Genomic DNA, 27,045 nt, shown 5'->3' with positions numbered 1-27,045 from the left:
CATCTATGTATTAGTATAGCAATGTATTATGTACTCTACTATGCCAGATAGACTTTTTGAAAGAAATCATCTCCACACGAAATTCTAAATGATAGGGTGTGGCCCGGATTCATCTATTAACATACATTGCCATTTGCTTTGTTGTTGTTGTTGTTGTTGACTCCTCTTCTGTTTCTCTCTCTTACTCTCTGTCTGTCCATTCTTCCCTTTCTGTCTGTCTCTCTATATGCACACACATACACACATCTATAGAACTATTAAATGAAAAGTTGTATATGTCATGGTCCTTTACCCTAAGTAGTTTGGTATGTGTTTACTAAAAGTAGCGATATTTCCCACATATCTGAAATATAGTTATCAATTTTAGTAAATTTATCAATGATATAAAATGTTATCTAATCTACCATTCATATTCCAAATATATCAGTTGATCTAATAATGCCTCTACAGCATTTTTCCCTTTCAGTACATAATTTAGTCTCAGGTTAGATATTGCTTTTATTTTCTTTTAATGTAGGAACATTTCTAAAGCTCTCCTTTGTGTATTGAGACTTCAGTAAAATATGGCACCTCCTTTTTGTAAAAACAGAGACTTCCTTGGTTAATGCTCCCTCATAACTATATTCAGGTCGTGCATTTCCAGACAGAACACTAAATGTGTGACATTGTGCCTTTCTCAGAGTATCTTCCCTGGAAGTATACTATGTCCCCTGGACCTCACGGGGGAGTTTAATTTTCATGACATCCAACACTCCATCTTACATGTATTAATTACCACTCAGCATTCTACTTAAAGTAAGAGTCCTCCCTTCTCTCCCAACTATTTATTTATTTATCTGCCTACCTATTTATTTTTCTATTATCCATACAAAGTCATGAATACCAGTTTGAATGATTTATGATTAATTACTGTTACTTTTACCAGTAGGAGGTCCTTCAAGTTGTTTCATGTGTTCCTATAATATGTGCTCATCTCTTTTTTTATATACATTTCTTACTTTCTGACTCTTCCAGATGTTATAGGTTCATCTTCTACCTACTCTACAGGCTCAGTTAGCAGACATAGCTAGAATAATACACACATATACACACATGTATATATATATATATGCATATATATATATATGCATATATATATATAAATCATAAGTTTACATACAAAGTTTCAGTTCACATCTGTCCCACGAGTTTCTTTTTAACCTCTCCCAATCCATATTTGTATGTACCTTCTTCCACAGTGAAAACCCTGGCTCCCAATATCAACATTTTAGCCCAACCCTGCAATACATCTAAAATAGTTTCATGATTGCTTCACCTGTACCATTACAATAAACTAACCTACTAAAAAGAATTCAGAGTCTGTTGGCAATTCTTGTACTCACTACACCCCCACTCCATCCCAGCCAAGACGGATCAAATACTGTGGTTACTTGGATTATTCTTTTTCCTGCCTTCAGTGTAGGTAAGGGTATATACTTGAAATACAATGGTTCTTTTATTTCCATTTGCTTTCTGTTTTAGGTTGTTGGGTTTTTTTTTTACTTTTCCAATTATTGATTTATTTTTATTTTTGAATGTATGGAATATGGACATGCTTCCAAAAGACAAATACACATTTTAAAAAGCATACTAAAAGAAATGGTGCGCCCTCTCATTTTTCTTCCACCTGTGGGTGTTGTGCCCCTGGGCAGGAGGGGTGGGGGGAAGATGTCCAAATTTATAATATTTGCATATTTCCATGGTATAAGTACAACACATGGTGGCTAATTACACTCCACCACATAACGCCAACCAACAGGCAAAACTGAAAAAATTAGCAGTTGGTTCCTATAGGCAAGTAGAAATGACTGGCGTATGCCAGTGATTCCAATCCATGTCCTCACCACCCTCCGCAGGTAACCAGCTTCACTGTTTTCTGCGTTATCCTTGATGTGTTTATATAAAGATGAGCAATTATGTGTATGCTTCTTATTTTTTCTTCCTTCTTAACACAAGAGGTAATATATTATACATGCCCTTTACATTATATTCAGTAAGTAAATCTTAACACTAGTAAAAAACAAATATTTAATGGAAATAACAAAAATGACTCTCTAAACTTTTTTCCTAAATACTATCTACTATTTACATGCCAAATATAACCTTTTTAAAATGATAGTACTCAACCCTGGCTGCATACAGAATTACCTGAGAAGTTAAAAAACTACTGGTGCCTGGACCCTATTCTGAACTAACTGAATAAATCTTTAGTAGAGGGGAAGACAGCACCAAGCTATCAGAAGGTATTAAAATTCCCCAGGTATTTCTGATACACAGCAAGACAAAGAGTATGGTTATAGAGAAAACCTTATTTTCAAGATTCATAGGGGAAGATAATATACATAGTATATTATCTAACTACATTTAGATAATATACCAGACAACTCTGTAAATCAGTAACTAGATAACTATCTCACAAACATAATCTGTCTTATACCTATAAATCAGAAATTGTCTTAAGTCCACCTTCTTAATCACATCATTTTTCTAATATATCTGTTCATATTCAACTAAACACTGACACTACCTCTAGCCAGCACCTCTGTTGGTTTTAACTCCTCCACATCTCTCTCCCCAGGACCATTATTCTTTCCTTCATCATCTCCTATATACAAAATCAAGATCATATTCTGCTCCATTTCTGAAAATACATATAATATAATTGGTGCCAAGAGATGTCAAATTAGAAAAACATATTGGTTGAACAGAAATCAGATAAAAACTGAGAGTTTTAGCGATAAAATTATATTTTTAAAAATCAAGGGTACACATATACATAACATCCTCCACATTCATTTTGTGAAGTTACCGTACCATCAAGTTGCTCAAGATGAAACACGATATTCATTCTTGATTCTAAGTCCCTAACCAATACATATAACCCACTAAAAACTCATGTTAATTATGCCTTCTGGCCAAGGTGGAGGCATAGGTAGACTTCATTCACCTCCTCATGCAACCATAAGAAGGGTAACAACCAATCTAAAACCAAAAAACAGCCAGAGCTGCCAGAAAATTGAACTGTATGGAAGTCCAACAACCAAGTATTTAAAGAAGAAACATTCACCCAGACGAGTAAGAGGGGCAGAGAGGACACAGTGTGGTGTGGTGAGGCAGCTGCGATGGTGGCCCATCGAAGGGGTGCTCCCACATCGACGTGAGGGGGATAAAAACTGGGAAGGACAACCAGGGAGTGAGCTCTCTCAGTCCCTGGCCACGCAGCCCAGGGTTTCATCAATGGGAGAATAAAGTCTCATAACCTCTGGCTGTAAACCAGTGGAGGGTGGTGTCAGGGAAGAAACTGCCAGTCTCTCAGGACAGTCCATGTAAAGGGCCCACAGTTTCCTAGAACATCTACAAACCCACCCACTCTGGCAATCAGGGCCAGGGCAGCAACTAGAAGGGTACCAGATGCTAATGGGAACTGGAGGAAGTGACTGGGAACCTCAGAGCCAAGCAGGTGACAGTGTTCCCTCTCTGACGCCTCCCCCACATACAGCATCACAAAGTGGTGAAGTGTACTGCCCCACCCTGGGGAATATCTAAGGCTCTACCCCTTATAACATAACAAATGTGTCAACATGGGAATCAAAGCAGCTCAACCTAATACACAGAAACACATGGAGTCTGCCAAAATGAAGAGAAAGGGAGATAAGGTCCAAATGAAGGACCAGATCAAAATTCCAGAAAAAAGAACTAAGTGTCACAGAGATAGTCAACACATCAGATGCAGAGTTCAAGGCACTAATGGTCAGGATGCAGGATGCACAGAGAAATGATTGAGTGCAGCCACAAAATAAAGGAAGAGGTGAAGACTATACAAAAAGAAATAAAGAAAAATATACAGGGAACCAACAGTGAAGGGAAAGAAGCTGGATTCAAATAAACGATTTGGAATAAAAGGAAGAAATAAGCAGTCAACCAGAGAGAAAGAAGAAACAATAATTTTTTTTAAAAAGAGAGAGAGAGAGACTTAGGAACCTCTGGTACAACTTTAAACTTACAAACATCCAAATCATAGAAGTGCCAGAAGGATGAAAAGAAGAGCAAGAAACTGAAAACCTATTTAAAATAATAGTGAAAGAAAATTTCTCCAATTTGGTGAAGAAAATAGACATATAAGTCCAGGTAGCTCAGAGAATCCCAAACAAGTTAGACTCAAAGAGGGCAACACCAAGACACATCATAATTAAAATGCCAGAGGTTAAAGATAAAGAGAGAATCATAAAAGCAGCAAGAGAAAAGGAGACAGTCACCTACAAAGGAGTTCCCATCAGACTGTCAGCTGATATCTCAAAAAAGACCTTATAGGCAAGAAGAGGCTGGAAAGAAATATTCCAAGTCATGAAATCCAAAGACCTACATCCAAGATTACTCTATCCAGCAAAGCGTTCATTTAGAATGGAAGGGCAGATAAAGTGCTTCCCAGACAAGGTAAAGCTAGAGAAGTTCATCATCATCAAGCCCTTGTCATATGAAATGTTGAAGGGACTTATCTAAGAAAAAGAAATCAAAATATGAACAGTAAAATGATAACAAATTTACAACTGTCAACAACTGAACCTAAAAACAAAAACAAAAACAAACTAAACATCTAGAACAGGAACAGAATCACAGAAATGGAGATCACATGGAGAGTTAGCAGTAGGGAGGAGAAGGGTGGAAAATGGGGGGAAAGGTACAGGGAATAAGAAGCATGGTTGGTGGGTATGGAATAGACAGGGGGAAGTTAGGAATAGTAAGGGAAGTGGAAAAGCCAAAGACCTCACATGTCAGATCCATGGATGTGAACTAAGAGGGGGATTGCTGGAGCAAATGGGGGTACCAGGCAGAGGTGGGTCACGTGGTAAAAAAATGGAACAACTCTAATAGCATAATCAATAAAATACACTTAATAAAAAGTCATGCTAATTATACCTCTAAAATATGCCTGCAGTTTATCTACTTGTCTCCAAGGATATACCTCAAGTACAAAGAAACCAAAGTAGTCACCTTTCCAAGTTAAATAAGATAATCAGATATATACGCAACACAGTTGGTGAAATGCTGCAACTGCATTGATCTAGAGGCTGCCCCATTACAGAGGTTTACAGTGTTGTAGTGCCGTTGCCTTAGAAATACCTCAGATACTTTGCAGTGTGAAGGGTTACTGTGGAATACGTTCCAGCATCGTTAACAAAGGCCCCTGTGGCAGTCGTTGACATGACCTATGGCCTGGCTCCGAAGAGAGCCTTCAGAACCTTCTCTGAAAGAAACGCATGTCCTCACATTACACGTTAACACTGCATACCTTCACTGAAAAAGTCTATTTAAAAACTCAGGCTAAAATCCCATACAAGCCAAACTCAACTTTCACATGTGCAAATTTGCATAATAGAAAATGTTTAATACATGGTTTCGATTCAAATATTCATCTTTGCATAGTATTACTAATATTATAATCTTATTGCATTCCACCCACATCTTTTGGTAATACGATTTGCCCAGGCCATGTGCATTTCCAATTTGCTTAAATATCACTTAGCTTTTTATAATCTCCCTGAACATCATTAGATTTGTTGCTGGCATCACATTATACCTATTACACTCTACTTACGAAAATGACTATAGACCATTACCTGGGATTGAGAAAGAAAAGCACATGATGCATCATTTACATTTGGTGTCCTATTTTCAGTCTTCTGAAATTGACTCTTAATGTCATATTTCCCAGGCCCTGGTACTCCCTAAATCATTACAGAAAGAAAAAAACCACATATTCTCATTAAGAAAGCATTCATAGCACCGAAGAGAACAGTTGGCTAAATATCTGAACCAAAGCTACTGGGTTTTTAAGCGAATTCCTATATGACATTACCAAAGCACGTCATTAAAAGGCAAGCCAGGACAAATTTCGTGAGAGAAAAGAGAAGAAAAGAAGAGAGAGAAAAGAAGAGAGAAAGAGAAAGAGAAAGAGAAAGAGAAAGAGAAAGAGAAAGAGAAAGAGAGAAAGAGAAAGAGAAAGAGAAAGAGAAAGAGAAAGAGAAAGAGAGAAAGAGAAGAGAAAGAAGAGAGAGGAGAGGTTTCCTTATCAAAGCTTTCCAGGAACCTGAAAACACACTGCTTGAAACTTTGCTGCCCTCTACTGATAGGGCTCAGAAAAATAATCTAGCTCTTTGCAAGGTTAAACATTAAAAATGAAAAGTGGGTTCTATATTTCTTCCATTTAAATGTATACAACCAGTTCTAAAAAAAATACTGCCTTTAAAATTTCTTATAATCAATAGACTGCTTTGTTTCTAACGAATAAACTTAAGAATATATTTTATTTTAACTACAAATGTTAGAAGACATAAGATATTAAACTTTTTACATACTATACAATAGATAAAAATTAACCAGTAAACACTGTAATTCAGTTTTTATTGTCTTAGTAATACAATTTAATTATATATCAAGTTTCATTTATTCATTATTGAATATTTTAATTACCTTAAAAAGTACCTTTCATATTATAACAAGTTACCTTCAAATCTTCTGCTTTATATATTACCCACCTTACTTCTTGCTTGAAAGAAGTATTCCTTTATTTTTGAATTAAATACTTAGCTTACAATCTGAATAAATAATGAAATTCTATCAACAAATCCTGTCACCTCTATCATTATAACATGTCCAAATCAAACCACTTCTTTCCACCTCCATAAAAGCCACTCTGATCCAAGCCACATTTTCTACCTAGATCACTGTGAAATCTTCCTAACTGTCCACCCTGCTCCCACCCTTGTCCACTGTCAGTGCATTTGCAAAACAGCAGCAAGTGATGAATTCAGTGAAGACCCCGAGTCAGACTGCACCATTCCCCTTCTCACACCCAGCCGAAGGGTTCCAATCTCATTTCGAGCAAAAACCGAGGCCCTTATTATGACATGAATTTCACCCCCACACAAACTACCACCATTCTAACCTCACCTCCTACTACCCACCCCTACTCCATTCCCTCTGTTGTCAAAAATATTTAGCTTGTATGTGCTCAAGGCCTGTGCATTGGCCATCCTATCTGTTGGACTGTTCTCCTATAGTTCCAGGGCTCACTCCTTCATTTTGATCAGGTCACTACTCAAGGTCGCCTCTCACTGTGGTGTTTCCCCTCCAATATAAAATTTCATTGCCTCACCCAAACAATTCCCACCCCCCTTTCCTACCTCTTTTTTAACCTAAACATTTTTACTACTCAAAATACAATTTTCAGCCATGCTGTGAGCTCCAAGGTAGTTATTCTTTTGTTTGGGTCATTGCTATATCGTCAGAGTATAGAAGTGTGCCTAGAGCAGTAAATGCTTGTCAGGAGAATGGGTGAATAGACAAATACATGCATTAAATCCTGTTATTTTCACTGATCATACAATGAACTTAGATATATGCTACACTCGGAAATTATGTGGCTCCAAGTAAGAACATTAGTCATTTCTAATTTTAGTAAAATGTCTTGAAGTTCACATTTTAATGACAATCTGAAAAAAGTTCTCTAGGAGATATTCCTATACAGAAGTACCTATTCTTATAAATAGGTTAAATTCGAAACATTTATGCAAAGGTCCATGTTATCTTGTTTCAAATGAACACATTCATGTCATTATTTGGTGGCTGATGAAAAGATGCACTCTGGCTATGGCAAGCAGGATTGTTTTATCTATAAACTTGTAGAAAGTTTAGAAGGAGAAAAACTTCCAAACAATCCTGTGTTTGTCTAAACCTATGAAATATACATCAAATGTAGAAATATGGAAGGAGCGTACCTTCAAATACACATTGTTACTCTATTTTATTAAATGTTACACATGTATCTACCTTCTCACTGTAGAGGCAGGTATGGTAAAAAATCGCCAGCTACTGACATAACGGGATTACTTTTGTACTGTTTGTAATAGTTGCATAGGTGGCCAACACTGAGATTATAGGGGAAAATTAAGCGTAAATAATGGGATAAGTGAATATAGTCTTGGGAAATGTTTTTTTCATAAAAGAAATCTTGATCTCCTCAGTGAATATTCCCTTTTCCTTTTCTCCCTTCTTTCCATAAAGTTTATACTATTACTGAACTTTGCTTCACTAAAATAAGACAGAGCAGCAAAATTAAGTTCCTCCTTCTAAATATTATGCTTAGGATTTAATAAGCAAACTTAAAATAAGCTCCAAAAACAGGACATGCGACACTGACCACTGAAGGATGGGTCTGAATTAACACCTTACAGGCAAAAAGGCCTGGAGAAAGCTGAACCCTGTGCACATGATAAAAATGCTGTGATGCTTATACTGCTTTTTCAAATTGTGATCAACAGACCACCTGCACTGGTATCAACCTATTAAATACACAGCCTCCCGTTTTGTCATTTGATATCTGGTCAACCAAATCCTGTTGGATCCAGGAATCCACATTTTATCAAGCATCACAGATGATCCTCATGTGCTGTGAAAACCTCAACCCCCAGTGGGTGACTACTATAGCTTCTTCACTCTAAAGAAGAAGGCCCACATCTGGAGAGCATTCTATCTTGGGAACAAAGGTTAAAGATTATTGGGGATGACTGTTTACAACATCTCTCATGGACAACCTAATAAAAATGGGCTTCTTTCTTTACACATTGGGGTATAATCATCCATTTGATCACATGGTGTGCAAAGACCAGGTGGAGTAGGAAAACCAATACAGTTTCTCCTTTTCTTCTTCAGCTCACAGCCACCGTCCATGATAATTGTTATTTTCATTAAAAATACTAACAAGCTTACTATGTACAAAGTACCGGTATACAGTGATAAGGCATGGGCTCTGTTTTGAGAAGCTCACACTACATAATGGTTCCCAGTCCAAGCTGCACAAGAAAATTCTCTGTGGAGTCTTTGATATAGCAATGTCTCTTTCCACCTCATTCAGATTAAAGCCAACAGAAATTAGGTCCAGGTATTATTAATAAAATTAAAAAACAACTAAAGCTCCCTCATTACTTCTAATGTACAATCAGAATTGAGGCCTAAACCAGTTTAAAACTCACAGTGCCATGCCTCACCCAGGTGCAATAACTTTCCACTGAGTGTATAACTTCCATTGTTCCCCAGAGTTGCAGGAAAGAGTTGACGTGAAACCTATAGGACTTCAACACACTGTGATGGAATCACAACTTCCGCGGCATTGGCCACCACCCAAGTGTCAGTCTTCCCGAGTCTGCTTGACATTTTATGTGGGTGGGAAAAATACCTGGACCTCTCTTCCCCATTCTGTATATAAACTTTTAATTAAACTCTCTATTTTCTTTCTGTCTTACTTTTAATTATGAAAAATTGAAAACACACACAGAAAAATAAAGAATAATATAAAAATTCCCATATACCCATCACCTGGGGTTAATAATCCTCGACTTAAATTAAAATTTGTTTCCTAAACCAACCAATTTCCCCAATTATCATTCCAAAGATGTAGCAGGTAAATCCAAAATATCATATAATCCCATCAACGAATACTTTATAATATATCTCTAAAAATGAGAAATACACCATAAAACCATTTTAACATAACCACAAACATTTTTAAAATCAACAATGATTTGACTCCTTAATTGTTCAGAGTTCAAATTTTTATGACTGCCTCACAAATTTGCATACATTATACATATCTATAATAATATAGAAATATATTAATGTTATATACTTGTGTGTCTTAATCAGAGCCAGTTAAAGTTCATTCTTACAAGTGGTTAAATGTTTTAAGCCTCTTATAATCTGTAAGTTTCTTTCCCATTACTTTTATTCCTTTTAATTTATTTGGTGAAAAAGCTAAGCTTTTTGTTCAATATTTTTAGAGTTTCCCATACTTTTTATTTCCCTGATTGAATACCTATGTGTCCATCCCTTGTATTTCCTGTAAACTAGCAGTTTGATATAAAGACTTGCTCAGATTCTAATTCCATTTTCTGTGGGCAGGGTGAGGTGGGGGGAAGAGGCAAGATACTTCATAGGTGTTGCTGCATATTTCCACCAGGGGGCGCACATAATAGTTGATTCTCTCATTCTGCAATGTCAGAAGCCATAGATGATTACTGACTAGATGGAGTAATTCATTTGGGTTTTCAAAATGATATTATAATTCTAACATTCTTTCTCATTTATTAGCTGAAATAGCACTTCCTTCAACTATTTAGTTCCCCTAAGGTATAGTTCATGTAGAAAAAGCAAGACAAATGCTTGGGTTTCTTCCTTTTTTACTGTTATTTACAAGATTCGAAGTACTTAGTTGGACTCTTTTATCTTACAACACTAACTAGTAAGTTTTAAAATTCTAATTTTAAACTCATGGATTTTAATATATTCAAATGATCTCAATCCATTGAGTTTGTATTGCACACGGATGCTGAAATTATCCCATCAGGTCAGTGAGAAGCTATTTGAATGAGAATCTCAGTCCTTTTGATAAGACCCTAGCAGCTTTACACAGCTTTCTTCCTCTCTGATACGACAAGATGCTTCAAGTGCATCGTAGTCTATTCCTGTTCCAGACCTGGAGTCAGCCGTTTCTCCTAGGAGCTCTGATCCTTTTTTAGTGGTGAATGTAGAAACCCCAGTCTGGAGTCTAGAAATACCCTCCATGTTTCTTACATCACCCCTTCCTCTTCTATATGTGTCCCCAAGTCCAGTGACTGTCTCATTCAATTTCTCTGCCAACAGACTGGGAACAAATCTTGTCGACTGGGGATGAGGAAGTTGCCGCCCTACAACAGGTATTACCTCTCAACTATATTGTCACCATCCTGATGTTTCCAGCCCCACCTGCCACCTTCCAAAGTAGTTGATGTTCCTGTGCTTTTCAAGGCACAACAATGTGAAGTGGATTTCTTTATGGCCTCACCCTATGAAGGTATTTACTTAACAGCTTTATCCATTCTACCATTTAACTCTAACCCATCAGCTTTTACAGTTACTATTTGCCCATCAGTTTTTAATTCTTAAAAACTGAAAACCTTTTAACAATTATCATTTCCTGTCCCGCATTCCTTTTGTGCTGTATTGCACCTTTTTGTTCTTTTACTTATTAATTTACTGAGGCTTTGGGAGTGTTCTGGGGTGAACTGTGTTCCCCCAAAATTCATGTTCATGTTCTAACTCTCAGTTATCTCCGAATGCAACCGTATTTGGAGACAATGCCTTTAAAGAGGTAATTAAGTTCAAATGAAATCTTTAGGGTGGGCCCTGATCTACTAAGACTAGTATCTAGGGAATTTGGACACAAATTGCCCAGGGCTGAAGTAACCTGCCAAACACTGCGTAAAGGAGCTACCAAGCACTCGGATTTCCTTTGACTAGATTACCGTGTAGTGTTCAGACTCCTGAGTCACATCAAAGGCATAGTCTAACACCATAAAGAGACAAATTTTGTCTTCACAGTTCTAATTGTGCTAAGAAAGAATATCTTCCTGCTATATTCACAAGGTAGTGAACACAATAAATTAGAATTTTTTCATACTCCTGTAAGAAGTGTATGGTGTGTGCTGGTGGCAATTGGAAAATAAACTGTAGAAAGCAGGTTCAGGAAGGCAGATTTACCGAAGTCCCTAAGCAGACAAGGTTGGGGATCAAGTCATCAAGTAATGAAAATACCAGGCTAAGAACTTTCTCTGACTCTGTGTAATCGAATGTCAATATGAATTTCATGTGGATGAAAGGTCAAGATGATGGGGAAGTTGATTCCCTACATTGAGGATACTTGTGATTGCTTAAGAGCATTGAAACAAAGAAGGCACTTAACACTCAAAATAAAGGTGATCCCTTGTCTGTCTTCAATAGGACTGTTTCTCAAAGTTTGGCACCTATGCAGTCCTTCATGGGTAATCTATGTGCATGAAGATCATCAATTTTAGGTAATTTTAAAGATTTTATTTATTTACCTTTAGAGGGAAGGGAAGGAGAGAGGGAGAGAAACATCAATGTACAGTTGCCTCTGGTGTGTCCCCTACTGGGAACTATTCTGCAACCCAAGCATGTGCCCTGACTGGGAATTGAACTGCGATCATGTGGTTCGCAGGCTTGCGCTCAATCCACTGAGCTACACCAGCCAGGGCAATTTTAGGTAATTTTAAAAATAGGTTTCTTAATTTTTATGATAACAAAAAATAATATTTTAAAATTATCGATAAAATATTTTTATTTCAATAAGGAGAACATCGCTTGCAGTCTCCCACCAAGGTAGCTTTATGCAACTCAATACTGGACAGTTTAATTTATAATTTAGAATATTTTTTGATTGATGAGAAATTTCAAACTCACAGTCATAGAACACTGTAAATGACACCAAGTTTAGTAACTGCCAGGTAAGTCTGGATATTCACATAAAACACAAACAGCCCAGAAATTATGGAAAGAAGGCTGCCTGAAGACTATTTTCATTTCTCTAACAGATGACAGGTTCTAACATTTTATAGCCAAAAGCTGGAAGGATGAATGTTTCAACTTGGAAAACAACAGTAAGTGTATTTCTAATCCACTCTTATTTTCAGTCCTGGAAATTATTTCTTCATGCTGTATGGCAGCACTTGGATGTGGTAATATATTTGCTAAATAACACATCATCGGTTTCCTTCTGACATACACTAAAAAGACATTGAACTGAGATAAGGTCCAAATGTCTGTCTCAAGCTATTTGTCTTGCAATTTTATTGTCTTTTAAAATTCTGAGAAAATATCCTCAACATTAAAAAGTATAGTATTCTGGCTTAGAAATAATGAGTTCAGACCACTGAAGATACTAAGATATGCCATTTGATGAAAAAAAAACCATGAAATCATAATGGTCTTTACCAGAACTAAACTTATATTTTATCTCAATAGTTCATATGAAAATCTGTTCATTTGTCAACATTCTTACTTCAGTGTGATCAAACAGCTGTATCTATTGCTCATTTCCTCATTATCCATATTTAAAATGCATGTATACACTGACTACAAGTCAAATATATTCATACTTTTTAGTGTTTTTTATTTCAAATCCAATCTAAGATTAGGAAGTATACTGTTGGAGGGGGGAGGTGGATAGCTGGGAAAAAGGCTGTACTTTTCTCAGGACAGTAAATAAAGTAAAAGGGGGTTATTAGAGGGTTATTTTACAACTGAGTTTTTAACTGAGTATTCAGTTAGACTTCAACTGAATTTGAGGAGTAATTAATATAGCATGTAAGCAATTGATACAATAACTACTGGAATTGTATGCCAGCAAAAAAAGTGTTTCCACTTTTTTCCCAACTTCTAAAAGCTGTTCCCATTCCTTGGCTGATGGCACTGCATCACTCCCAGATTCTGCCTCCATCATCACATTGCCTTTTCTGACTTCCCCACTCCTCTGTCTGTCTTATAAGCACTCTTTCGAGTATAGTGGGCACATCTGAATAATGCAGGATGATAACTCTATATCGAAATCCTTAACTTGATGTTGTTTATAAACTCCCTTTTATCATGTTAAATAACATATTCACAGGTTCCAGAGATTAGGATTTAGATAGCTTTGGAGGTATGTTACTGTGTCCACCTCAGTCAGCCTGTCTGGTCCCCAGATTCATATCCCTCCCACATTTAAAATGCATTCACCCCACCTCAACATTTCCTAAAGTCCCAGCCCATTACAGCAACAACTCAAAGTATGAAATCTCATCAGAATCTCATTGCCTCAAAAGTCCAAATTGTACCATCTAAATCATATAAATCTGGTATGGATGAGACTCTGAATAATGTTCCATCTGGGGCAATATTCCTCTCCATCTGTGGACCTTTGAAACTAGAAAACAAGTTATCTCCTAAAATGCATTGGTGGATCACCAAATATAGGCATTTTCATTCAAAAAGGGAGACAACAGAAGAAAAAAACAAAAGTCAGCCATCCCGAGCAATTTTTCAAAATCTTAGCAGGCCAGCTCTATATGGGCTCAAGCTCTTGGCTCACAGCTCTACCCTTGGGGGCCAAGGCTCTGTCCTCCAACTCAAACTTCCTTTTTCAAGAAGGGCTGTGCTCCCACGTCAGCAGTTTTATCAGCCTGTTTCCTACCTACAAAATCCTGCTGTTCAGAGCCTTCTTTATTTTCTCTTTCTCTGTCCCTTTTAGTACATGCTGGCACTGTTGCTGTTGACATAAAATTCTCAAGAAATTTGTGAACCTCCAGTTTCTGAGACAGGAATTCACCCCACAAAGAGGCTCTCCCACAGGTCTTTCCTAGATTATCCCATCTCTATTTTGGGCTTCGACTAAGATGACTGCAGGAATCCATCACTCACACACCTACTCTCTTAATTTTATTAAGGCTGAATTAAATAAGTTTGTGCTTCTAAATGGAAATTCTAGAGCTCTATAATCTTTGCATAAATTCATTTCATTTACTTTTTAATCATCAGGATCTTAAAATTCATTATCTCCCATGTTACAAATGAGAAACTTAAGGATTAAATAGGTTGAACAACTTGCCCCAGGTCACATAGCTAGCAAGGAGGGCAAAAATAATATTAAATATTTCAGCAACACTGATAAATTTTATCTTATTTTTTACAATAGATATACTTGAACCTATTTTCTTGTGGAGAATAGATGTTACAAAATTTTATTTCACCTATGTCCATTCATTTCCTCTCCTTATTTTGGGTTTAATGTGTTCTTTTTTATTCTCTTGCCTGAAGACAGAAGCTGATTACACTGATTTTTACACACTTATTTATTTCTTATGTAAACATTAAGTCTCTTGATACCCACAAAATACTGTGTTAGCTTCACTCCACAAACATTGATAGGCTGTTTACACTTTCATTCAGCTCAAATATTTTTGAATTTTCTTCATGATCTTTTCCCATACAAGGGGAGTTCCAAAGGCACCTTCTTGCTTCCCTGACACTGCGTTATAATCCTCCATAAGTCACAGCTCAACTAATCCTGATGCCCCTGCATTCCATGAATTACTAGTATACCATTTCCCAGTGCAAGGAAATCAATGCTGTGCTCAAGCCTAAGGGTGTGGCCAAACCAATCCCAAAATTTCGTCCTTGAGGGCAGATCTTTTGGGACCCCCTCCAGCTTTCAATCCTGGATTGATCAGGGTCCAGTCTGGAGACAGAAGCCATGTTAATAATTTGAAAAGGGAAGGTTTAGTACAAAGGATTATTAATGAGTAAAAGGAATTCTAAAGAATACAGCAAATGCTAATGGAAAAGGCATTGACTACCTCTAGAATTAAGAGAGAAATAACAGGGAAGGAACTAAGCATTTGGAAGAAGGAAACCCCTACAAACTAAGGCTGAGACTCTGACCTAATTAGAAAGGGTGTCACTGCTGCAAACTGCAGAAAAGGGGGGTGAAAAAATATGCTGGGGTCCCAGCGGGCTACAGCTGGTTTATAAGAAGCCCACTGGGGTACTGGTGGGTCAGCACTGGGCCTTCAGGCACCACTTCTGGGGCATGGGTGGGCTAAAGCTAATCTGCAGGAAGTCATCTACTGGGAACAGACTAAGCTAAGGCTGATTCTCACTCTGCTGGTGCCCGAGAAGTTAGTGGAGAATGAGCACCTCTGGTCCTGCACACTGCTGTCAATCACATCACAGAAGGAAGAAAACACCCACCACAACCAGAAAGAGAAACCCCTCCTTCTGCCATTTCTACCTGTATTCCTCTGTTACAATTGTTGACAAAATCTAACCTTATGACTTCTGGCAAAGGAGAAGTATTTACTTGTCAAACTCTAACATCACAAATTGGGGCTGAGAAATGTACCCTGGAGCTGTAAGGCAATACATGAGCAATTGGCACATGGAGCCAAGACAGGAAACATGATGAATATTCCTTATTTGGAATCTCAACTACTAGAGATATAATGACAAATTATAAAACATTATTGATTCAACGCTCTACTTCCAAGAAATAAAACATCTTTCATCAGAACCTATGCACACAGCTAAGCCAAACTGGAAGAATATTTTCTTAAAAACACACAAATGGCCACCAGATATATAAGGATGCCCCACTTCACCAGCTATGAGGAAATGCAAAGCAAGACCACAATGAGATACCACCTCGTATCTGTTAGAATGACGATTCTCAATAAGACAAGAAATAACAAGTGTTGGAGAGGATGAGGACACAAAGGAGCCCTCACATGCTGCTGGTGGGAATGTAAACTGGGACAGTGACTATGGAAAACAGTATGGAGGTTCCCCCCAAAATTAAGACTAGAGCTACACTATGACCCAGTAATATCTACCTGAAAAACTTGAAAACATTTACTCATAACGATATATGTACCCCCTGTTCATTGCAATTTTATTTACTGTAGCCAAGACGCGGAAACAACCTAAATGTCCTTCAATAGATGACTGGATAAAAAGATGTGGTACATTTATACAATGGAATATTTCTCAGCCATGAGCATGAAATACTGCAACTTGCAACAACATGGACTGGTCTGAGAGCATGATACTAAGTGAAATAAGTCAAACAGAAAAGAACAATAGCCATATGATTTCACTAATAAATGTAATACAAAACAAAAAGAAACAAACAAACAATACAATTCTTCAATGAAGGTTACCAGAGGGACAGAGAGGTAAGCAACCTTATTGAGTCAGACCCCAGAAATAAAGTCATGCTTTTAAAAAATGTTAAGAACTGCAGTGTGACAGGCACATCCCATGTTAAGAACTGCAGTGTGACAGGCACGGAGCAAGGGAGCTGAAGAAGTCTAATTCTCAAGGCTGGAAAGGATAAAGCAACATACTAATATTGCTCTCTGGCCCTGTCTCTCTTGGCTTTCTTTTTAACCCACAAGATAAAAAAAAGACAAAATAGATACCTGAAGTTTTAGAATAAAATGGATCTGAGACAGAATATCAGGCCCATCATTTATTAGCTATAAAACCTTGGCCAAACTTGTTCCCTCGCCTTTAAATTAGGGATAACACTGAGGAACCAAGGTTCCATTAACAAATTGCTGATCACGTGTCTCATGTCTCATGGAGATGAACTTGGAACATTTTTATACCAGTAAGCAAGGAAGTGATCAAAGCTCACTTAAGATTTATTTTGAGAGTGAGGAGAAGGGAGGGAGAAATAGAAGGAGAAAAATATCTATGTGAGAGAGGAACATGGATTGGTTGCCTCTTGTAGCACCCTGACCAGGGAAGAAAGCAACAACCCAGGCAAGTGCCTTGACCAGGAATCGAGCCAGTGACCTTTCACTTTGTGTGAGGATGCGCAACCAAGTGAGCCATGCTGGTCAGGACAAAGCCTGTCTATTTTTTAAAACTTCAGAGCTTTATGAACTGATTACAATGAATAAATTTTATTTGGATTCTTACTGAAACAAATATTTTTTAAAAATATGAGACAGAAAATAAAACTAAAAATAAAAATATAAGACAATTGGAAATATTTCAACACCCAATGGTTAGTTGAGGTTATTAAATTATTTTCATTTTATAGGTATAATAAAAGGATTGTGGTTACACTTTACATACACATGCTGAAATATTTACACATCAAAATAAATAATATCTGGGATGTGCATCAAAATAACTCAAAAGGAAAAATAGAGATAAACATGATTGACCATGAGCTGAAAATTAGTGCAGCTTGGTGATGTGTACATGGTAACATTGTGATAATCTCTCCACTTGTGCATATGTTTTTAATTTTTCATATTCAGTTTTTTAAATAAAAATACAGTTATACCCCTCTTCCTAGGCTGCTTGCCAGTAGGGAGGCAGCCCTCTGCGGAGCTCGCTGCGGTCACTGGCACACTCAGAGCAGTCGAAGGACTGTGAGTTCAAAGCAGAGGCTGAGTTCCTGTGGAGGCTCACCTGCAAAGTTTTCATCTTGGGCCAGATCTGTTAAAAGACAATCATCAAAAAGAGTCATGCTTCCTTGGTCGGGTGGCTCAGTTGGTTGGAGCGTCATCCTGTACACCAAAAATGTTGCAGGTTCAATTCATGGTCAGGGCACATACTCAGGTTGAAGGCTCAATCCCTGGTTGGGGCCTGTACAGGAGGCAATTGATTGATATTTCTCTCTCACATCAACGTCTCAATCTCTCTCCCCCACCTCCCCTCTTCTCACTCTAAAATCAGTAAACCGTATCCTTAGGTGAAGATAAAAAAAAGAAGGTGGTACACACTTTAAGTTGGAGGACTAGTACTGCACTATGCAACCACTGCAAAGGCAATCATTCTCAGTGAAGTGCATCTGACAGACGTGACTGAATTCAACATCCCAGCTTTGCGGTCATCACTCCATGTAGAAATCTCCTCTTATACACTCATAACAGAAAAAGAAATGGGTGATTGAACTGAATGACCAAAAAGCACTCAGAATGAGGAATATTTTGAGCCAATTTAGTACCACATGTTCCATTTCTGGGATGTGTAATTGGTATTACACATATACCTCTAAAAAGGACTAAGTAAGCTCATATACTTAAAACACCAGAGTCAATGGCTGTCACTTAGCACACATTGAACTGATGGACTGATTTTAGAGAAGAATCTTTATATTATGTTGATAATTAACAATCACCTACTTATTAAGAGAGAGATAGTAAACTGAGCGACTGAATTTAGTCTTTTCCTTCCCCAATCCCACTGAGGAGAGGTAACATCATCTTATTCTCAGAAAAAGAGTACTTCAAGATATACTTTACCTCTCAAGGCTTAAGAAATAATCAAGGAGTAACGAAAAATCAGAGGAAACTAGTTCTCAAAGTCTGGGTGATTGATAAGTTTCACTGAAAATGTGTTAGGCTAGATGAAAGAATGAAGCCCACTTACAGCAAACATGCCAATTTTCTTATAGCAAAATGATAACAATTTGGGAAAAAATAACTAGGGTAGTATAAAAATCAAGGTACATTAGTAGGATTAAAAGGATTCATTCTTTGTTGACCCCAAAAATATCATCAGAATAGCTGCCAAAAATGTCATTGATTTCACTGAGAAACAAATAAGAACGTACAATTAGAGATCAGCTCTTAATCCTTCATGAGAACTCATCTGCTGGTAATCATATTTTAAGAATCCTTTGCTTAAAATACAGATACACAGCATTCCATACCCTTTAATAGTCTGGTTTCTGTAGACACTCCTAGCAAGGACTTGACTCCACAAGTGCCAACAACACAGCTATTTAAAACCTTTAAGGACAAGTCCCTAAGACACAAAAGAAAATACTATAAAATCTGAACTGGAATGCAATTAATACAGGTCATTTGACTTTAGGCTTTTCATAGGTATTTGTCTCATAATATATTACTTTCTCCTCCCATTTCCTTCTATACATCAGTTTAGGTAGCCAAAAATTTTATCATCATCCCTTAGGCAAATGTTATGAGCTGTCTTCAGACATAATCATGAAAGTGTTGATTGGTTTCTTTTGGCATCATTTTGTGATAAATATACTGTTTTTCTCCTAAAAATATATATATATACATATCTTATTTTAAAAAGCAGATAGTTATATATTTGATTTTTCAGATTCATTCTGACACTTCAATTGCTGAATTATGTTTTCAATACATGAACTACTTAAGACTTTTTAATGAGCCCTGCATTTTGTAACAATTCTGTTTTGAACATTGATAATAATTGTGCACATTACTGCTTGTGATTTACAACTTCTCTAAATTATTTAGACAGTTAATTTTAGGTAAAGTGTATTATCCACTTGCTTAGTTTACCCTGAAGCCTCTAACTTGTAGCTAAATGCTTTCTCTGATCTCTTTGAGATATATTCCTTCTAAATAAACTAAATTATTATGATATAGGGGGGAAATATCACAGGTCCAGAACATAAAATTTTAAGATAAAATTAGCTTAGGTCATGCTCCTATTTTTGCTTTTTACTGCCATTATGTTTTCCAAAATTTCATGTAAAACAGCTGGTATTTAGCAGGAAATTATATCAAAAAGCATAACCCAGTCAACATGGTACAAAACCACACAAGGTGCTACTCACACAATATTTAATTTTGCACGTCAAACTTTTCTACAATTTACTCCAAAGAGCCAAAATACAAATAAGTTGTCCTTGAAAAGAAATACCCCTAAACAATTATGAATATAAAGGAAAGTAACCTTTACATTACTATAATTTAGATTATAATTGTGAGCAAAATTAATCAGCACAGGGTTTATTTATTTATTAAAGATTTTCTTTATTTATTTATCTTTAGAGGAGAAAGAGAGGGAGAGAAACATCAACGTATGGTTGCCTTTTTTGTGTCCCCTGCTGGGAGTTGGCCTGCAGGGAACCAGCCTGCAACCCAGGCATGTGCCCTGACTGGGAATCGAACCTCGATTCTCTGGTTCGCAGGCCCGCGCTCAATCCACTGAGCTACACCAGCTAGGGCAGGTTTATTTTTTTTATTTTTTTAATTTAATTGTTGTTTAAGTACAGTTTTCTGTCTTTTACTCCCATCCCAGCCCACCCCCTCTCCAGTACTCCCCACCTTCCTCCCATTTTCACCCTCCTTAGTTGTTGTCCATGTGTCCTTTATACTAATTCCTATAAATCCTTCCTTTTTCTCCCTGAAATTCTCTCCCCTCTCCCCTCTGGTCACTGTCCCCCTGTTCTCTATTTCAGTGTCTTTGGTTATATTTTGCTTGCTTGTTTGTTTTGTTGTTTAGCTTCCTGTTAAAGGTGAGATCACATGGTATTTGTCTTTCAATGCCTGGCTTATTTCACTCTACACAATGCTTTCTAGTTCCATCCATGCTGTTGCAAAGGGTAGGAGCTCCTTCTTTCTTTCTGCTGCATAGAATTCCATTGTGTAAATGTACCATACTTTTTGGATCCATTCATTTACTGATGGGCACCTAGGTTGCTTCCAACTCTCGGCTATTATAAATTGTGCTGCTATGAACATTGGGATACAATAGGTTCTTTTGGATTGGTGATTCAGGGTTCTTAGGGTATAATCCTAGCTGTGGAATTGCTGGGTTAAAAAGCAGGTAAGAATTTATTTTTTAAAGATTACTAAACATGATATTTCTAGGTACTTAGAGCTCAAAACTCTTTGATATGTCATCTTTATTTTATCTGTTACAAGTTTTAACTATTTTACTAAAATTTTTCATTCATCTTAATAAACTTTACACTTACTATAAAATGAAAGTCTTATAATTGAGATCCATTTTGGAGCCTATCCAGAAGCTGTTATTAAAATTTTTATCAAATCATTAACTCTGAAAATAATGAAGATAATGACTCTGTGGTGCGTGCCACTCAATGATTCTAACTGCAATTATTTTTTGGTGGAGTTATTTTTACAATGTTTTAATAGTTATAAATTGTCATAAAGGAAGGAATTAATAATTATAGTAACTGGTACAGCGTAAGTGCTTAATAAATATTTTCTGTAATAACTGTGAACAAAATATAGTAAAAATATTTTGGAGACTAGGATGAGGACAAGGCTGGCTGGAGTACAGTTTCTGGGAGCTATGCTGAGGTAGAAGAAACTGGGGCTGACCTGGATCACAAAGGGCCTGGGAAAGGCTGAATCATGGAAACCTGAAACAGCCAGTGGGAGAATCCCGGAGCCAAGACTATAAACTGAAAGCAGATAAAGGGCATAAATAGGACTATAGCAGATCTTTGAAAAACATTGTTTCATTCAATGTGGTTATATTAAAATGTTGATAAGATGCCTAAGAACTTAACTCTTACATCAATTAGCCTATGGAAAAGTTAGTTTCACTGTATGTCATTTCTCTTAAAGTTGCAGAACCTATCAGCAGTACCAAGTGAAAATATAGTATTGCTTGTTTAACATGTTGTTAAGAATCTCAAGACAACAGTAGAGCATTAAACCAAGTGTGGGGTCTTTCTGAGTGTGAGGTGCTATGTAACAGCAATGGTCACATACCCATGTAGCTTGTCTATACATAGGAAAATGAATAGGAGATCAGAAATTAGAAATACCAAGATCAGTTCAGAGTTCATTACACAGAACAGGCCAGGGTAAATAGTTCAGGACTAAATCCATGAAGGACAAGAGCGTGCTGAGAAGAACAGGTGAGAGGTAAAGGCCTGCTTTCATATGATTATGCACCAACGCATCAGCAGCTGTGGCTTTTCTTTACAGGATATGCAACATAATCCAGGCATGTTTGCTCTGGGGTGTAAAATTACATAAATGCTCCTACTAACCATAGTCTTCCCACCAGATTATCTAATAAAATGAGTTCCCATGGCATAAGAAGTCCAGGGCTGCTGTGCTGTTTCAGCTCCCTGTCTTCGATCACTATTTGATTATTTTAACAATATTTACTGAATATCTAGTATATGCCAGCTCCTTCCTAAGTGATGAAGTTGGTAAAAGTGCCTACTGTCATAAAGCTTAAATTTTAAACAAATCTATAATATAATGCATAATATTATACATAATGTTGAAAATGAAAAATACTACATGGGGNATTATCTAATAAAATGAGTTCCCATGGCATAAGAAGTCCAGGGCTGCTGTGCTGTTTCAGCTCCCTGTCTTCGATCACTATTTGATTATTTTAACAATATTTACTGAATATCTAGTATATGCCAGCTCCTTCCTAAGTGATGAAGTTGATAAAAATGCCTACTGTCATAAAGCTTAAATTTTAAACAAATCTATAATATAATGCATAATATTATACATAATGTTGAAAAATGAAAAATACTACATGGGGATGGGTGATTAGATTAGCTAGGCAGAGAAAGCCTCTCTGAAAAGGTAATATGAGAGCAGAAATTTGAGCAGAAATAAGGGAAATCTTTTTAACAGCAGTCATTCCTGGCAGAAGGAATAATAAATGCAAAATAGTTGAAAACAGAGATCACCTGAGCATGTTCAAAGAAAACAAAAAACAGCAGTAGAATATATAAGCATAAGAAAGAGAAAAATGTCAGAAGATAAAATTGAAGTGGGCTAGGCCTACATTATTAAGCACCTTATAATTTATGATGGAAGTGTATGGATTTTATTCTTAAGTGGAGGGTCTTGAGGAGAGGCAATGCATGATACGATTTTACTTTAGAAAGACATTTCTGAATGATATATGTAGAATAGATTATAGAGAGATTATATAGAGAAATAAGTTAAAACTCTTAAGTTTTTTGGAAAAAAAATGGTGCTATTTAGTGACTTGCTTGCTGACTAAATGAGAAAAGCAGAAGCTCTGTTTTGGAAATGGGTGATTGGAGGTGCCTATTAAGTATCCAAATAGAAATGCATTGATATGCAATTAAATAAAAATATTTACAGTAGGAGTGAAATTTATATAGTACTACAAATGAATATCGTAGTGAGAGAGAGATTTAACAGTAATCAGCACATAAATGGCATCTAAACCACGCACGGAAGGAGATCTCTGCTGAGAAGCGAAGGGTCTAAAGGAAAGGCCCAACCTGAACAAGCGCAGAAGGGAACAATGGATGTAAATGGAGAGAGGAGCTGGAAGAAACAATAATGTGTTGCACAGTTACTACTGTGACTCGCAGTGGGCCAGGAAATCCTCTTTAAATTTAAAATACACTGTAAAATTCTATTCCAAAAATGTACTTACTGTATGACAGATAGGGTAATAAGTTCAGGGATGTAAGGACAAATGAGCCATAGCTTAGGGTTGTGAGTGAATGCAAATATGGCAGAAGTCAGACTCTGCTGCCCTGGTAACATAAGGATAGCAGGTCAGTTGTGATGCAGGCCACATCACTTAGGTTAAAATTTGATTGTACATTGTATTTGGAATGGCAGAATTATGAATATCTAGTGGCAGAGGGGGAGATACCATTGCTTTGGACTTTCCAGAATGCGATGATTCTTGTAACTGGTCCATTTCTTCTGGCAACCCTGGCAGCCAGGCCTATGAAGTTGTTACGAGAAGCTCTTAAGCCAGGGAAAACGCTGCACCCACACGATGTGCATCTTCTCTTGATCCTGAGCCGCACTGTTGTGACAGGGATACAACTCCCTCGGAAGGCAAGTGTGTGGCATTGCCCTGCTGCTAGGCTTTCTGTTCTACATTCTTTGGAGTAGACAGATCCAAAGCATGATGGTATGGGACTTTGTAGACTTTCAGATCTTTGACTCAAATGCCCAAAGCTCTACGAGAGAAAAAGGACTGGGACTGAGTCATCAATTATGGTGGAAAGTGAACATTAAAGGCCCATTTGAATAATGCAAATAAGGTGGTCATAAAATATGCTGACTGTCTTTTTCTATGCAAATATTATTAACCAATGAACAGGGAAGAGAGCAAAGGATTAATAAAATCCTTTACCCTTTGCTAGCTCTGTTCCTCTGATAACCTGGAACATAGTATGTCCACTGCAGGGTAGGCAATATTGCTAAAATATCTCAGAGAGCTATAAATACTGGACAGGGAACCATATCTTTATCTCTTGTAGTTGGCATGTGTCCTGTGGGGATTCTGGAAACTATGCCTACAGAGTAGTTACAAGAGATATTGATCCCTGTGAGGCATGAGACTTTTAATCCATGGAGAATATCAATGGTATGTATGTTTCAGGTGTGTACCAAATATCCCTGTACCTGAGCTATAATTTCTATGTGACTGCTAAAAAGATGTCTATAGAAGAAGTCCTGATATTTTTGGCAGGCAGCTGTGGTTCCTGTCTTGTATCCTCCTAAAATGACCATGCAACGCATGGTCTATGGTAGTTTTGTGAGTCTGAATGCTTAGTTGAACCTAAGAATAGGATTTTTGAAGCCCAAGATATTACCTTGACTGGCCATCAAACTTCAAGAGCTATGTAAGTGACACAATTCTATCGGAAGGGTCTATAAGAAAATGCTCCAAAACAAGGACACAACACAAAGCCCTTGATATGGTACAATATGTTTGAAGAGGCAATGGAAGAAAATAATAGAGCAGCAATGGCCAAGGCTAGAGTTGCCCAAGATGGAGAAGTAAATAAGTAATCTTTATTAGATCATAGGCTAAAAATACAAATTAAGTCATAATCCCGATGGAGTAGAAATCCAAAACCATTGTGAGATTATAACTTCTAACTCTGCTTTACGCTTAATGTACCCCATATATTTCCGAATGTTTCAATGCATGGCACAGATGCGGAGTCACCAAATGTCTCAGCTTGTCACAGCATTTGAAGGATAACAGAGGGTCCACTAGGGCCGTGCCGTGGAGCAGGGGAAGAAACGCTGGCTCCGATTTCACCTGCTGATGATTACAGATTTCTGTTTCTTCCTGAATAACTTTTGGAACATCGTATGTTTCTAGGAATTTATCCATTTCTTCCCAATTGCCCAGTGTTTTGGCATATAGTTGTTAATATTTCTTATAATCCCTTGTGTTTCTGTGATGTGTCCGTTGTTACTTCTCCTTTCATGTATGATTTTATTTATTTGAGTCCTCTCTCTTGTTTTCATGATGAGTCCAGTGAAAGGTTTATCAATCTTGTTCACTTTTTGAATGGAGCAGTTCTTGGTTTCATTGCACTTTTGTAATTTTTTTAAATTTTCATTTATTGTAGCTCATATCTTTATTGTTTCCTTCCTTCTACTCACTTTGGGCTTTGCTTATTTTTTTCCTAATTCCTTTTTGTGTAAAGTTAGATTATTTATTCATTTGTTTGTTTGTTTGTTTGTTTTTTGACATAGACCTTGCTATGAATTTACCTCTTATGATTGCTGTCACTGTGCCCCATAGATTTGGGATTCTTGTATTTTCATTTCCATTTGTCTCAAGGTATCTTTTTTTTTTAATCCTCACCCAAGGATACGTTTTTTTATTGAATTTTTAGAGAGAACGGAATGGAGAGAGAGAAATGTCAATTGGTTGCCTCCTTCATGTGCCCCAACCAGGGATGGAAACTGCAACCCAGGTGTGTGCCCTGACCAGGGATTGAACCCACAGCCTTTTATGGTATATGGACAATGCTCCAACCTACCGAGCAATCAGGCCAAGGTACCTCAAAATATCTTTAATTTCTTTCTTAATCTCATTTTAAACCTATCTATTGTTTAGGACCATGTTGTTTAGCCTCCATGTGTTTGTGTGTTTTTCAGTTCTTTTCTTGTAATTGATTTCCAGTTTCATACCATTGTGTCAGAGAAGATGCTTAACATCATTTCAATCTTCTTAAATTTGACCCTTGTTTTGGGTCCTAACATGTGGTTTACCTTATAAAATGTTCCATGTACTCTTGAAAAGTATATATATTCTCTGACCTCAGGATGAAATCCTCTAAAAATTCAATTAAATCCATCTGGTCTAGTGTGTTATTTAAGGCTGCTATTTCATCCAGTGATGTCAGTGGGGTGTTAAAATCCCCTACTATGACTGTAATACTGTCAATCTCTCATGTCTATCAAGATTTTCTCTATGTATTTAGGTGTTCCTATGTTGGGTATATAAATATTTACAAGGATTATGTCTCTTGTTGGATTGATCCCTTTATCATTATGTAGTGTCCTTCTTTGTCTCTGATTACAGCCTTTATTTTAAAGTCAATTTTGTCGATATAAGTATTGTTACCCCAGCCCTTTGTTTATTTGCATTTGTATAATATATCTTTTTCCAACCTTTACTTTCAGTCTCTGTGTGTCTTTTATTCTGCTGTAGGTTTCTTCCATTTTAAAAGATAGCCTGGCCTTCCTTAAGAGTCGTCCAAGAAAGTCAGCACCATAGGCCCAGTCTGGCCACAGCCAGAAGACTCATGCCCATGGCTTGACAGGGTGGGGCCCAGGGAATCAGGAGTGTGGGGCCAGTGTATTTCCTTAGGCTGATCCCACATAGAGGGGAGTATCAACCCAGAAAGATGGTGTCCGTGGGCAATGTGGATGAGGGACTCACCACAGGGTCCTTGGCAGCTGTTCATTTAGCCTTCCCCAAAGTCTCTCAACCTTCTGAGCAACTCTCTCTTTGCTAGAGCCCAGTGTGAGTGTCTATGAATGACATTTTGTGTATTGACCCCTTAAGAGGTATCTGGATTACCTAAACAGA

At 37.2% G+C, this 27,045-nt stretch overlaps 1 protein-coding gene across 1 annotated transcript in view; it reads right to left on the bottom strand.

The window, feature by feature from the left end:
- STPG2 (sperm tail PG-rich repeat containing 2) overlaps positions 1 to 27,045 on the bottom strand; it is a 196,062-nt gene that overhangs the window by 78,953 nt on the left and 90,064 nt on the right. The gene's annotated exons all lie outside the window — the stretch shown is intronic.

The sequence above is a fragment of the Sturnira hondurensis genome, unplaced genomic scaffold (genome assembly GCF_014824575.4).
Source record: "Sturnira hondurensis isolate 20B ecotype Veracruz unplaced genomic scaffold, ASM1482457v3 Scaffold0025168, whole genome shotgun sequence".
NCBI classification, from domain to species: Eukaryota; Metazoa; Chordata; class Mammalia; order Chiroptera; family Phyllostomidae; genus Sturnira; species Sturnira hondurensis.
The sequence above is the reverse complement of the archived record's forward strand: the minus strand, read 5'-3'. Positions and strand labels throughout refer to the sequence as shown.